Source organism: Schistocerca cancellata, chromosome 7 (assembly GCF_023864275.1).
Source record: "Schistocerca cancellata isolate TAMUIC-IGC-003103 chromosome 7, iqSchCanc2.1, whole genome shotgun sequence".
NCBI lineage: Eukaryota > Metazoa > Arthropoda > Insecta > Orthoptera > Acrididae > Schistocerca > Schistocerca cancellata.
In genome coordinates this window covers 400,361,599-400,376,279 of record NC_064632.1, presented here as the reverse complement: position 1 = coordinate 400,376,279, position 14,681 = coordinate 400,361,599, and the positions used below count along the sequence as shown (strand labels likewise).

General features: G+C 37.9%; 1 protein-coding gene across 1 annotated transcript in view; it reads right to left on the bottom strand.

Moving 5' to 3' along the window:
- Positions 1-2,616: 2,616 nt before the first annotated feature.
- The window catches only part of LOC126092792 (neural-cadherin-like), a 329,734-nt gene continuing 317,669 nt past the window's right edge, over positions 2,617-14,681 (bottom strand). Inside the window, exon 25 of the mRNA XM_049908520.1 lies at positions 2,617-3,029. The gene's annotated coding sequence lies outside the window, so the exon portion shown is untranslated. The remainder of the gene's footprint in view (positions 3,030-14,681) is intronic.

Genomic DNA, 14,681 nt, shown 5'->3' with positions numbered 1-14,681 from the left:
CGTCTCAGGCTGGACTGCAACTATCATATGGTATGCAAGATGCAATCTGAGGGGGTGGGGAAGGGGAAGAGTTTGTAGTGGACAGGTGGGCAGAGAGGCAAATGCTCTCTGCTGGGAGTGTGCAGAGACTAGACTGCCAACATTCACAGTGTCAGGAGGTTGTGGGGCAGGGAGTTGGGAAAAAAAGGAGCAGAAAAGGAGAGGAGCGGGGAAAGACTGGTAGATGCATTGACACAGGGCTGCAAATAAACAGCACGTGGGATGAGAATGAGGAGGAGGTGATAGGACTGAGGTGGTGAAAACTGTTGCGTGGAAGGTGTGTGAACAGTAAGCTACTGTAGACTGAGGGCGGGATGATTATGGGAGCGGAGAATGTTTTGTAAGAATAACTCCCATCTGTGCAGTTCAGAAAGGCTGGTGGTGTAGGGAAGGATCCAGATAGCTTGGATAGTGAGGTAGCTATTGAAATAAAGTGTGTTATGTCCAGCTGCATGTTGTAGAACAGGGTGATCTACTTTGACAAGTTAAAGGAAATGAGCGTGGGCCCGGATGATATCCTTGTCAGTTTTGACATTGTGTCATTATTTACCATGATTCCAGTAAACGAAGCTATCTTATGCATAGCGGATATTTTTCCTACCGATATTGTGGCATTATTCCGACACTGCCTCACCACAACCTACTTTCAATACAATAATGACTTTTATGAACAGATTGACGGGGTGGCTATGGGCAGTCCTCTCAGTCCTGCTGTGGCTAACTTATTTATGGAGACTTTTGAACAACGGGCATTACAGACTGCCACTAAGAGACCAGCCAGATGGTATCGCTACGTCGATGACACGTTCATAGTATGGACACACGGAGCAGAGGAGTTGGATGCCTTCCTGACACATTTAAACAGCATTAATCCGAAAATCCAATTCACTATGGAGACGGAAAGGAATGGGCAATTGAACTTCCTGGATGTGTCTGTGATTAAACGACGGGACGGAACGTTGGGCCATAAGGTGCATAGAAAGCCCACACATACTGATCGTTATCTACACAAAGAATCAAACCACCACCCTAGACAAAAAAGAGGTGTAATGAAAACTTTGGTAGACAGGGCGTACAAACTTTGTGAATCTGTTTATTTAAAAGATTAGATTGAACATCTACAGTCAACATTCGTGAAGAATGGCTATTCTAGCAAGGATATAGATCGAGCACTTCGCTCTAGGCAGAGAATCAGGAGTAACGACGAACAACAGTTGTCCAAGGGCAAAGTTTTTCTTCCGTTCATTAGTAAGGTCACAGACTGCATTGGGAAAGTCTTAGGCAAGTATGGGGTGGAAACTATTTTCAGACCCACCAGAAAAATTAATGAATTTTTAAGGTCGGCAAAAGATGCACGAGACCCTTTGGCTACACCGGGGGTATATAAAATTCCTTGTAGTTGTGGACAGGTTTACATCGGTACCACAAAGAGAAGTGTGAACATCCGTCTTGTTGAACATAAGAGGAGTTGCCGCCTGGGTCACACGGATAAATCGGCCATAGCGGAACATGTTTACCAGGAAGGTGATCATGAAATAAAATTCAGCGAGACGAGCGTCATATCAAAAACCTCGCATTATTATGCATGCTTGTATAGAGAGGCTATCGAGATTGATAAACATCATAATAATTTTAACAGGAAAGACAAAGGTGTTAAACTGGATAAAATTTGGATGTCAGCATTGCACCGCAAGCGTGACGATCGATTACTTTCAATCGAGAATGTTGGCATTACCAGAGACAATCTCATAGCCGAAGCCACGTGATCGACTGTGGCGCCCTCTGTACTGCCTATATAATCAGCGCTTCGTCGAGTTCTCTTCGCAGTTCGCCGCTTTACCTCTGAGGATGTCTCCCGCAGTCGGAGACGAAACGTCAGGAGAGTGTTTTATACTTCGACCACGGCCTATCAGCCCGGAAGTTTTAAGTGAAGACAATACCGGCCGTGAAAGCTTACATTGTATGATCTAGAAAAAAATAGTTTCTTTAGTACTTAACATATTTAAATTTATACTCATCAGTTTTGAAATACCTTCAACTTTTAGTGTCCATAAGAGGTTTTCTTGCCTAATATAAACTCTGGTGTATAATCTCTGTTTTATATTGATGGCCCTATTACACATTACCATTTGTAATTTGAACTGTATGTGACATTATTTAATGTAGAAATGGATATATTGACATCAAATCCACCTATTAAATAAATAACAAGTTGTCAGTTATAGGGTGCTATGTGTGAAACAATTGAACAACAGATATCACACTATTAAAATAAAGTTAAAGGTCACACAAATGGAAGAATAAGTCACTATCAATACAGGTAGTAATTCACATATATTTTATATGATTATTACATCAATAAGTTATTTTAACCATTATACAAAGTGAAAAAGTTAACTTTTTTTCTACAGTTTGCATAAAGAACATCAGATAATAAAATAAATTTAAATTAAAGTAAGAAAATACATATTTTTTAATTTCATGTTAACAAAAATATGTATTTTGTATTCACACATAGATATTTTACATCACACTGCAGTCTATAGGAAATTATGGATTTAAATTTTTGTACTGTTTTTCAGTCATATATTGGTCATCCAACTACACTAGCTTAACAGCTGCAGTGTGTAGCAGGCACATTGCTATAAAAATAAGTTATTCATTGGAGGTCCATATAGTACAGAAAAGGCATATACAAACTTCATACTTCATTTGTGTAAAAATATATGTATCACTACATGTAAAGCTTTGATGGAGGCATCTTGCTGATACAGTTGACATGGAGGATTCATAATACTGCTGATACAAGATACTTTGTTTCACTGTTGAAACATAATTCTGAAGCAGTGTGAATGAAAATTGGTTGACATATATTGGGTCATGGAAATACTTGCTGATGATAATTATTTATCTCTTCCTCTATTCTTTCTTCTTTCATTCTCAATGCTGTGTGAGCTCATCTGAACCAGTTTGCTCCTTTTCATCAAGTGCTGTAGAGATAGAGGAGTGCAAATGAGAAAATTGTTCAGACAAATGACTGAAAATAAATGGAAATATTGTTATTTAGTTTACATGGAGTGTACAAAGTGCACCATGAAGATTCTTTGACAAATATGGTGAGTATATTTACTATTTTTTACTTTATTTTCAGTTTCTGCTTGTAGCAGATTTCATATGGATGTTCACTCTACATAAGGGGATAAAAGATTTCATGTAAAACAAGCTCCTCATCCAGTCCCTGAAGGCCCAAGGGATGCTGGCTGGCCACCATGCCATTCTCTGCCATGCAAATAATGTAGATGCAATATGGAGGAGCATGTGGTTAGGACACTGATCTCCTGGCTGTTTTACCAGCTTTCCAGATGTTGGAGCCAGTATTTCTCACTCAGGTAGCTCCTCAATTGGCATCATCAATTGCACCCTGCACTTGACATGCAACCAAGGAAAAAATCTTAGCTGTACTGGGAATTAAAGTCAAGTCCTCTGTACAGCATCTGTCTAAGGTGACCCCTCAGCTATGGAGGTGGACATTCAATTACAGTAATCACGACTTTAAATAATGGAAACTCCAGGCTGGAATAGCAGCAAAGTAAGGAAACAATAGGTTGCTACTTACTGTAAAGATGATACTGTAAGCTGCAGACAGGTACATGTAAAAGACACTTACATAGTAACTTTTAGCCACAGCCTCCATCAGAAATAGAAAGAGAAACATACTCACATTCATTCACACAAGCAAAGAACATCTCATGTAAAAGTGACCACCATCTCTGGCAACTTGGATCAGGATGCAGTTGTCATGTGAAATGAAAGCAGCAGTCTGGAGGGGGCGGGGAAGGGAAAATGGTAACAGTGTTGAAAGCAGCAATCTGGAGGAAGTGGGGAAAGGAAAATGCTACCAGTGGATGGTTTGGGGGAGAGAGGTGTGCTGTCTGTTGAAGAGTTCAGGGGCCAGACTGCCAATAAGCGCAGTGTTGGGAGACTGTGGGGCAAGGAGAGGTGGGGTGGGGAGAAGGAGAAGGAAGGGATGGGGGGGGGGGGAGCATAGCGAGAAAGGAAAGGAATGGGGAAATATGGGTGGATACATTGGCAGAGGATGGCACACAGGGAGGGGGGGAGATGAGAATAGGGAGGGGGTGATAGGCGAGAGGTTGTGGAAACTGTTGGGTGGACAGTGTGGGGAGAGTTTGTTACTGTAGGTTGAGGCTGATATAATTTTGAGAGCAGATAATGTGTTATCACAATGACTCCCATCTGCACAGTTCAGAAAATATGGTGGTGGAAGGGAGGATCCAGATGGCTCAGGTAGTGAAGCAGTTGTTGAAAAGAAGCTTGTTATGTACAGCTGCGTATTGTGCCAAAGGATGGTCTATTTCGCTCTCAGTCCCAATTTGGCAGTGGTCATTAATCTTGCTGGCCAGCTGATTGGTAGTCATAGTAGTCATACCTATATAATAAGCTCTCCAGTGATTGCAGCAGAGATGGTACATGACATGACTGCTTTCATAGATGGCCTGACCTCTGACAGGTAGAATAAACCAGTGATGGAGCTGGAATGGGATGTACTGGGTGGGTGGACTGGGCAGATCTTACAACTGGAGCTTCCACAGGGGTATGATCCTTGATACAAGGGTGGTGACTGAGAGTAGCAGAGGGAGGGATTAGGATGCTGTGGAGCTTGGGTGGGAGACAGAACACCACTTTAGGAGGGGTAAGAAGGATCTTGGTTAGGATGTTCCTCATTTCAGGACATGATGATCGATAATCAAAGCCCTGGCAAAGAATGCAGTTCATTTTTTCCAGTCCAAGGTGATAGTGGATGGTGAAGGGGTGCACCTTTGTGGCTGGTTCTTGCGTGTGATGGAAGGATTCGGGGTCTAAGGGGAAATGTCATAGGAGATCTGTTTGTGGGCTATGTCTGGGGGATGGTGCCTGTCTGAGAAGGTTTTGATGAGGCTCTCAGCATACAAGGCAAGGGAGTTCTTCTCAATGTAGGTATGCCATCTCCAGGTGGTCAGGCTGTATGGTGTGAAAGTGATGACAGCTCTTGAAATGCAGTTACTGTTGGTGTGGATGGAGCCATTAGAGAGGAGGAGGTCAATGTCCAGGAAGACAGCACATTGGGTTGAGGAGGTCAGGTGAAGTCTGACCCTATGACTTTGGGGCTGTGAAGGAATGGAGACAGGGAGCCTTGTCCCTGAATCCAGATCATGAGGATGTCATCAATGAACCTGAAGCAGACTAGGGATTTGGCATTTTGGGAGGCTATAAAGGTCTCCATGACCCATAAAGAGATTGGCATAGGAAGGTGCTATGGGCTGGTAGGATAGTGCAGCAAAACAAGGCTTTAATGGGTCTTGGCAGAAGATGACCAATGCAAGTGTCTTTCCTAACAGCACAGCAAAAACTGCAGTGCTTCTCCTGGGCTTGCGATCAAATCAGTTGGACCCTAAATGACTGGAAAATTGTGGCCTAGCCAGATGAGTCCCAATTTCAGTTGGTAAGAGCTGATGAGATGTAACAGGAGGTGTGAAAAATACCAAACTCTCAGTTTAATAAATCATGGTTGCAAAATACTAACATAAATCCTTTACAGCAGGATGGAAAAACTGGTATAAGCTGACCTTGTTGAATGTCAGTTTATATTCTGGAGAAATGTAGGCAATACTGACCCTGCAACTTCTCAAGATAGGTTAGGGTAAGGAAAACCTATGTCTACAGCATTATTTAGACTTAGAGAAAGCTTTTGACAATGTTGACTGGAATACTCTCAAATTCTAAAGGTGACAGGGGCAAAACACAGAGAGCAAAAGGCTATTTACAATTTGTACAGAAACCAGATGACTGTTATAAGAGTCGAGGGGCATGAAAGGGAAGCAGTGGTTGATTACCGAGCAAGCAGTAAAGGAAACAAAAGAAAAGTTTGGAGTAGGAACTAAAGTCCATGGGGAAGAAACAAAAAATTGGAGATTTGCTGATGACATCATACTTCTATCAGAAACAGCAAACAACTTGAAAGAACAGTTGAATGGAATGATAGTATCTTGAAAGGAGGATATAAGATGAATTCCAACAAAAACAAAATGAGAATAATGGCATGTACTCAAATTAAATCAGGTGATACTGAGGGGATCAGATTAGGAAATGAGACACTTCATGCAGAAGATTAGATGGTGTAACAGGAAATCCTCCTCTAGCATTACTTTTCTTCAACAGTAGTTGTCAATACTAGTATTATTTATCGAATTTTGGACAGGTCAGCATTATCTCAGTTGCTTTTCTGAAAACTTTCATATAGTTTTATACAAAGTATGTTATATTCCATGTTAAAATTTATGAAAAGAATTACTTTACAAAATATTTTAGTTTTGATGCTATAATCGATAAGTACTAGTTCTGAATGTACAATTAAAATTATTTTTTTAAGAAACATTTGAAATTATGAGGTATTTGCAAACTTAAAATTTCTGCTAGTAATTACACAATCCTGTACTGTTTACTATGTTTATTTCTAGATTCATTTATTAAATAATAATTGAAATTAATAATGAAACAAAAACTATTAGGAATTAATTTCATAAGAAAGATTGTAAACCCTTTGGAATATTGTTATTTCCATAGAGTGGAGGAGTCATAAGCTTTCCTCTGACGTGATCTGATGTATTTTTGTATAACAGATGTGAACAAAGTAATTTTGGCTTTGTTAATGTGAAAAATTAAAATACTATATGATATACTGAAATGTGAGAAAATCAGTGGAAAATATATTTATGTAAAAAATTCTGTAACAACAATCTTCCAATTGATTTAGTTCAAACCAACCATAGGACTAGACATTAGATTTTCAGCCTCAAGAATCAGGCCCATAGACAAGAAGAATTGGAGCCATCTCAACATGACAAGCTAAGTAAACTTGAAAGTTTATTGTAATCTTCACTCCTCTCATATCTTCATAAAAAACTTTGCTTATTAGTCACTTGGACTGGGCATTGTTTAATGTGGAGAATAGATGGAAGAAGGAAGAATGGGGAAGACTACAAGTGTGGGCATCATCCAGGAATAATTGACCAATATTGAAGTTTTGTCTGTTGCAAAAATTGTTTTACTTAATTGATTTTTGAAATTTATGTATGAATAAAAAGTCCCCCAGAATGGTGGGTCAGGGGAGGCTTGCCAGGTGGGATGAGAAGGATAGATTGATTCATCTAAATGTACATAGATCTTCACAAGTACGGTGCATTGTGAAGGGTAGCCTGTACCGCTACTTATCATTTCCATTCCTGTACTATTCACAAATAGACTTAGGAATACGTGACTTTCTATATGCCTCCATATTAGCCCTAATTCCTCGTAGTCCTTACATGCAATGTTGGTGCAGCAAAATTGTTCGGCAGCCAGTTTCAACTGCCAGTTCTTTAAATTTTCTCAGAAGTGGTTCTCAAAAGGAATACCACCTTCCCTCCAGGGATACCCATTTGAATTTCCAAAGCACTTCTGTAACACTTACATATTGTTTGAACATACCAGTAACAAATCTAGCAGCCTGCCTCAGAATTGCTTCCATGTCATCTTTCAATATGACCTGGTACAGATCAAAAACACTAAAGCAGTACTCAATAATAGGTCACACTAGCTTCCTACATGCAGTCACCTTTACAAGTGAGCCACTCTTTCCTAAAATTCTCCCACAATTCAAAGTTGATCATTTGCCTTTCCTACCACAGTTCTCACATGCACATTCACCTCATATTGCTTTGCAACACTATACCCAGATATTTAAATGACTTGACTGTGTCAAGCAGGATGCAAGTAATATTGTATCTAAATATTACAGGTTTGATCTTCCTACTTGTCCGCACTAACATTCATTTCTCCACATTTAGGTCTTGCTGCCATTCATCACACCAACTAGAAATTTTATGAGTCGTCTTGTATCTTCCTATAGTCACTCAACATTGACACTTTACCATACACCAAGGCATCATCAGCAAATAAACGCAGATTGCTGCCTTCTGTAAAGGGACACCATTGTCTAGCATTACCTTTCTTTAACAGAAATAATGAATACCAAAAAGTATTTTCGAATCTTGTATTTGTGAACATTACCTCAGCTGTTAAACTAAATGAATTTCACATGATTTTGTGTATGATGTATTATATTTTGGACTAAAGTGTATAAAAAGAAATAAACTTGTTACAAACTCTGTATGTACTGCTAAAATTCTTCTTCTTTTAGAAATAGTTGAAATTATGAAATATCTGGCACATGTAAAATTTCTATTATTAATTACACAACCTGATGCTAATTATTAAATTTGTTTCTGGATTCATTTACAAAGATAATGATATAACTTGGTGAAGATTCTTGTTTTGTCAAGAAAGTTTGTAAACTGTTTGGAATATAATTAGTACCACAAAATACAGTAGTGCTGGGCATGCCTCTGATGGAATTGGATGTGTTTTTATGTTTAGCAGTAACAATGTAAATTTCTGTTTTAAAGTGGAGACTGTAAAGTCAGTGTGACATAGAAGACTGGGATAAAATAAAAAAGTCATAGAAACAGAAATAACCTGGCAGACTTACTTAACTGTTATCAAGTCATCTGGAACCTATAAAGTGAAAAACTTTCAGCCTCAAGAATCTACTCCTATACAAGACAAACTGCAGCCAACAACGAGAAAATGAAGATAAGTAAAAAAGTTATTTGTACATCTTATGTCTTTGGAAGTTTATAATAGAAGTTAGTTATTATAGAGAGTCTGAAAATCTATTGGTGATGTGTGGGAGGGTAAGATTATAACTGGGGGCTCATCAGGGATCAATTGACTAATAACAAAGTTTTGTTGCAGTAGAAGAAGGGAATGTGATTTGTACCATTTGCAGTCACACACACACACACACACACACACACAAACACAAACACACAAACACACACACAGATTTCCAGTTAAAGAAGAAGACCGAGAGTTGCCCAACAAAGTCGGTCAATAGTGACGAGTTACTACCAACGATGACTGACAATGGAAAGAGGACTCTACAACTATATTGAGGGACATCAAAAAGGAAAGATAAGTACAAACTATTTGTGAATTTAATTTGTGCGGTTGTTAACAAAATGAATAGAGACAAGGGTAGTAGTGATGTAGAACTGAAAGCTGTAGGACTCAGTCAAGGCATATTTGAAGCAAGTGAAAGTGTAGTCAGCAAATAAATAATAAAAACTGATATTTTGCAGTTGATTTTGATAAAATTAGAGGAAATGAAGACAGATAACTACAGCAAATTTAGTGCAGTCAATGATCAATTGACAGAAATATGAACTGAAAACAACAGTAAAATGGACAGGGTACAATATCAAATAGACCAACTTAGTAATCAGGTTTAGGAGCTAAAAAATGGGTTGTCAGAGGGATCAAAAAATGTGAATGAAAAAGTTATCTTAGAAAATAAATTTATTGTTTTGGAAAATGAGTTTATTGCTGAGTCTGCAAATCAGAAGAAAAATGTTAATCGTGTCAGAGTTGAACAGAAGGCCATAATAGAAAAAAATGGAACAGTACTTTAGTAGGTTACATAAAAAAAATTAAATGTTGAAAACAGTATGCAGACTAATGTAAATCCTTTAGATCAAAAAAATTCAGCAGTTCAGGAAAACTGTATTCACAAAATATGTATTCAAACAATGGTATTGCATGGTCCACCTTTCCAATCCAAAGTTTTCCATCAGACAATTTACATCCAGTGGATTTTCTGCACCACTGTAGAGATTTGTGTCAGGCATGAGTGACAATCAAAAAATTAAATTTCTTAGCATAAATCTTGAAGGTGAAGCTCTGTCTTGGGTAAATCTAAATTTAAGTCAGTGGGAAACACATCCAAGTTTCGAAAAAAGATTTTTAAATAAATTTTGGTCAGAAGCTGAACAGGTGAGAATTAAAAGTGAATTTCTGGATGGTCCTAATTATAGTAATGTGGACGGTACTTGGAAAGTGTTTTGTAAGAATCAACTTAAGAAATTAACATACTTTCACAAACCATTTGATGAAATGATATTGATTGATGCACTCAAAAGGAGATTACAAGAAAGGTTGCAGTGGGATTTAGTATATGGAGCTGACAGTTGTCTTGAATAATTTTTACAATATGTTGACAGGCTGGATGAGGCAATAGAAAGAATTATATATGATAATAATACAGAGATCGCAGTGGTAATAACTACAGAAACAGAGATAATGGTAACTTCTAACAGGGTCAAAATGATAATAGAGATAGAAACTTTGAACATCAGCAGAAAGGAATAATGGGAATAACCATGGGCAATTTAATAGGAGAAACAATCATAGAGGTAACTACTCAGGGAACAGTGGTCCGCCTCTATGAAGTTCCACAGTTTTGGGGAGAAGAAACACAATAAGTACAGGACCCTCAATTTACACTTGCAATTAGACAATAATAACAGTGTTAATAATGTGGCATAAGTATCTGAAGTTGAACAGAAGGAATATCTGATTTCTCATTTATAATAGAAGGAAACATTCCACGAAGGAAAAATATACCTAAAAACAAAGATGATGTGACTTACCAAATGAAAGTGCTGGCAGGTCGACAGACACACAAACGAACACAAACATACACACAAAATTCAAGCTTTCGCAACAAACTGTTGCCTCACCAGGAAAGAGGGAAGGAGAGGGAAAGACGAAAGGATGTGGGTTTTAAGGGAGAGGGTAAGGAGTCATTCCAGTCCCGGGAGCGGAAAGACTTACCTTAGGGGGGAAAAAGGACGGGTATACACTCGCACTCACACACATATCCATCCACACATATACAGACACAAGCAGACATAGAGGTCCAGTCCCGGGAGCGGAAAGACTTACCTTAGGGGGGAAAAAGGACGGGTATACACTCGCACTCACACACACTCACACTCTGCTTGTGTCTGTATATGTGTGGATGGATATGTGTGTGAGTGCGAGTGTATACCCGTCCTTTTTTCCCCCTAAGGTAAGTCTTTCCGCTCCTGGGACTGGAATGACTCCTTACCCTCTCCCTTAAAACCCACATCCTTTCGTCTTTCCCTCTCCTTCCCTCTTTCCTGATGAGGCAACAGTTTGTTGCGAAAGCTTGAATTTTGTGTGTATGTTTGTGTTCGTTTGTGTGTCTGTCGACCTGCCAGCACTTTCATTTGATTTCTCATTTATGTTTAGATCAAAAGTTTGGAATGCTATGTTTAATTATAATGATGTAGGTACTAATCACAAACCAGAATGTGAGAATAATGAAAATTTGGATGCAGTATGTACTAATGATTTCTCCTCTTGGTCAGAAAACAGTGCTATTGATGTATGTAAAACAGGTGATGACTGTTTTGGATCTGAAATAGGTGGTATTTTTGATGTAGATGTGAATGAGAGCTGTGAAATAACTGAGGTTGGTAAGTCTGAGACTGGTAGCTTATTGCAAATGAATGAAGGTGTGTGACTTTTATGGTGGCGAGGCTTGTGTTATTAATGATGCTGTTGATGAAGTAATTTTGGAAGAATATGATGATGATGATGAGTATCAGGTTATGTGGAGTTTGAAAATGATGAATGTTTCAGAGTTATTTGTGAATACAGGTAGGGTAAGTGATGTATGTGATGATGTAAGTGAGAGTCATAGAATATCAGTCCAGTCAAAGCAGTTTTTCATTAATGTCATACACAGTAATGATCCAGACAGTAAAGGTGAGTTATCTGTAAGCATAGAGAATAAAGGTGAAAACTTTTTGAAATTTGTTGGGGACCAGATTGATGATAACATAAATAAATGTACATTCTGGAATAAGTTAGCTGTGGTTAGTCAAAATTTGTATCCAGATTGGTGGAATGAAGTGAAAGAAGATCTAAGTAGGAAATGTAATTTTGAAAATAATATCTTTTGTGTTTCTCCTGTAATAAGTGATGTTAGTTGTGATATGAAATCCATTCATTGTGTTCAATCTTTACCTGACAACATGAGTAATGAAAGTAATGCTATGATACCAGTAAAGCTGATAAAACCCTGCAAAAACAGTATCGATGTTGCATTTGATGAAATTGAAAGTGATCCTTTACATGCAATGTCTAATAACACAGATAATTATTCCAATTTTGGATGCCCTTAAAGTAAGATTGAGATTGGTCAATGGGAAGGGAGCTGTTTATTAATACAGGTAGCCCAATTTGTGGCATATCTGAACAAATTAGAGACAAGATTAAGTGAAGAAGGAATTTTGTGGAAATGCCCATTGCACATGCAGAGATAAGAGGAGGTACTTGTAAGTAAAACAAGTATGTAAAATGTCAAGTACTGTTAACATTTAGTATGAGGGACAAGACCTATGAACATGAATACCTAATGATCCCTAGTCTAGAAGAAAATATACACTATGTTTTTAGATTTATAATACTATATAATTATGTTTGGTCTGTCATGAATGTATGTAAGACACTGTGATTTCTATGATACACTAAACTATTATATTCGGTAATAGATTTGTGCTTTAGAATTTGATACATATATGCCATGAGACTAAGTGTGTAGATCCTTTTGCAATTTTGAAATGGAGGAGGAGGAGGAGATTAGTGTTTAACGTCCCGTCGACAGTGAGGTCATTAGAGACGGAGCACAAGCTCGGATTAGGGAAGGATGGGGAAGGAAATCGGCCGTGCCCTTTCGAAGGAACCATCCCGGCATTTGCCTGAAGTGATCTAGGGAAATCACGGAAAACCTAAATCAGGATGGCCGGACGCGGGATTGAACCGTCGTCCTCCCGAATGCGAGTCCAGTGTGCTAACCACTGCGCCACCTCGCTCGGTTTTGAAATGGAGCAATGTTCATAATTTATACTGCAAAAATTAGGAATAGTATCTTAGCATATCTGTGTGTAATACCTTATTAGTCAATTTTTTGTTGCATTTAACTTTGTTTATTAAAGTTTCATATTTATTAAAGTTTCATATGAGAACACTTTTAATTGTACCTGTCATAAATCCCATATAAATGATTTTGAAAAATGAATATGGAGAGTATAGATTATATTATATTAGATACCTTGTGTGATGTGAAGAAGGTATTGAATAGCATATTTAGCATGCAAAACAATGTTTCGGGATTTGGTGTGAATACTAGACAGGAACTTACTTAACTGTTGGAGTGTTGATTAGAACTCTAAGGAGGAAACTGAGAGATGTGGTTGGATCCACTTCCCACACTGTTATACAGCTGTACCCTGCTGGACCAGTTGACTTACAAGAGACCATAGGTGGTGAGTAACATACTTGAGCATCTGTCAACTACATCAGTGTTGTGACTGAGATTTGTAAATTGTTAGCCAAGACCGTTAAAGACTGTTTTACTTCACATAAGTATATGTTTTTTGAAGTAGGGGAATTGACTTCCCAATACATTAAGTAGCTTTAAATCAGTATGTATTTTTGTAGCAATTTGTGAATGAATCTTCTAGGTCTTTATGTATGTAGGTTAGTTTGTACGGACAGTTAGCAAATAGTGTGGAAGACATTTACTAGTACAACAATATAACAAGATGTACACGTGTCTGTTTTCATACACTGATTTTCATCCTTAATCTACTCATTTAAAGCCATTTATGACTCTGTTTTCCTGTATGTGTCCTGAGTATTGCAATATTGTATCTGATTGGAACTTGAGTTGTGGACAGATTCATGCTTAACTCTGTTTTGGGTATCTGCGGTCATCACGTGTGTGTGTGTGTGTGTGTGTGTGTGTGTGTGTGTGTGTGTGTGTATGTGTGTGTGTATTTTCATTTAGTTGTGTCGGAATATTTTTTGCTGGTTTGCACCCAGTGTGGTCTGGATTCATAGGTTGGTCCCCACATCATAAGCTTAGGTCCTGAAATGTTTTCGTTATTTTGTCCTTTCATGAATCAACATATCCTTAAATACTCTGGTTTATGTGGCTGACTGATTTTGTACTATATTCCTATTCATGATAGAATATATTCTTCTGGTCTGTACCCGTCATCGTGAGTTTTTCGAGTCGGTTCACTCATCATACACTTAGGCTCTGAATTTTTTTCTCTTCTTTTAAAGAATGTGAACGAGTGATTTTATGGATGTAAACTTACAATTTGTAATTCTTGTAATTTACATTGTTTCTGTATTTGTTTCTACAGTTAAGTGTTGCAGTGTTGTAGTTTTGACCTTATAGCAATTGTCTTGTGACAGTATGCTCCACATATCTGAAAATGTTAATGCAATATCCTGATATAAGCGTAGATTATGACTTGTATAGTAGATATTTTTCTTATATTTTCTGTAATACATTACGTAACGAATACTTCTATACATCTTTAATCTATCTTTTGGCATCATTTTGTACACCATTTGGCAAACCTTAGAGTCTGTCACAAAATATTGTAAACACACTGTTTTCAAATTTTGTGAGGGGGATATTGTAAAGGGAGACCATCCTCTAGCATTAGCTTTCTTTAACAGAAATAATCGATACCAAGAAGTATTTTCAGATCCTGTATAGGTGAATATTACCTCAGCTGTTTCACTAAATGAATTTCACATGATTTTGTATATGATGCATTATACTTTTGGACTAAAATGTATAAAAAGAAATAACTTGTTAC